The following is a 1264-nucleotide window of genomic DNA, read 5'->3' as shown; positions in this document are numbered from 1 at the left end:
CTATGATTAACTCCTCCACATTATTCAGGTCTCAGCTCAGATGACACCTCTGAGACAAGGCCCCGGTCACCTTCTCCAAAACCACTCTCCCCTACCTCCAGTTACATTATCCTATTTATATTTTTGCAGCATCGTCATAATGTAAAATTCTCTTCTTTACATATTTGTGGTTTATATTCATTCTCCCTCTCTGGATGGAAAGCCCTGAGGACAGGGGACCTCATTTCTATGATTTACTGCGGAAACCCTAGTGCCTAAAACAATGCTTGGCACATGGAAGACATGGAGAATAATTAAATCAATGAAATTCAGGCATTCTATTAAGGACGTCATCTAACTTAATTCTCACAAGAATCTTAGAAAGTTGGTGTTATCTCCATTCGAGGTGAGGAAACTGAGGTTCAAGGAGATTCTGTGACTGTGAGTTATAGTAACTGGAATTCTCCCAGGACCGTGTGACCTTAGAACTGTAAGGGCTGAGGGGATGATTGTGACGGTCTCTCCACTGAGCATAGTCTGGTGATGGGGGCACACACAAGAAGAGGAACAGCCCAGGAGAGGCCACACCAGGGTGGAGGTTTCTTCTGGGAGCTCATCCTAGGGAGTCTCTCCTGGGTATGGGAGTTTAGTCCATTCAGGCTGTTATGGCAAAAATATCATAGACTGGGTAGCTTAAACATTTATTTCTCACAGTTCTGGAGACTGGGAAGTCCAAGATCAAGGTGCCAGCAGGTTCAGTCCAGTGAAGACCTGTTTCCTAGTTCATAGACGGCCATCTTCTCACTGTATCTTCACATGGTCGAAGAGACTAGGGAGCTCTCTGGGATCCCTGTCATAAAGGCACTAATCCCATTCATGAAGGCTCCACCCTTATGACCTAAATACCTCCCAAAGCCCCCACCTTCTAACACCATCACAGTGGGGGTTAGGATTTCAACATACAAATTTGGGGGAACGACATTCAGTCTGTTGCAGAGGCAGAACCCAACATTTGCAGGGTGGTGGGTGCATGGAGAGTTGATGATGCACTGGGGACCTGCACACAAGTCTGACACTTTCTCTGCCCTGCAGGGGTAAGGTGTGAGATGTGAGGGCAGGCATCTCAAAGTCTCTTCCTCCAGCCTGCATCTACCTTTCATGCTTCCTCCTGGCTGTCAAAGTACTGGCTCCTAGGCCTGACATTCAAGGTCTGGCACAATCCAGGCCTTGCCTACCTCTCCCTTCTTCCCTCCCTTACTGTCCCTAGACACCCTGAAACAGTCCC

This window comes from Pteropus alecto, unplaced genomic scaffold (genome assembly GCF_000325575.1).
Source record: "Pteropus alecto unplaced genomic scaffold, ASM32557v1 scaffold78, whole genome shotgun sequence".
NCBI classification, from domain to species: domain Eukaryota; kingdom Metazoa; phylum Chordata; class Mammalia; order Chiroptera; family Pteropodidae; genus Pteropus; species Pteropus alecto.
The sequence above is the reverse complement of the archived record's forward strand: the minus strand, read 5'-3'. Positions refer to the sequence as shown.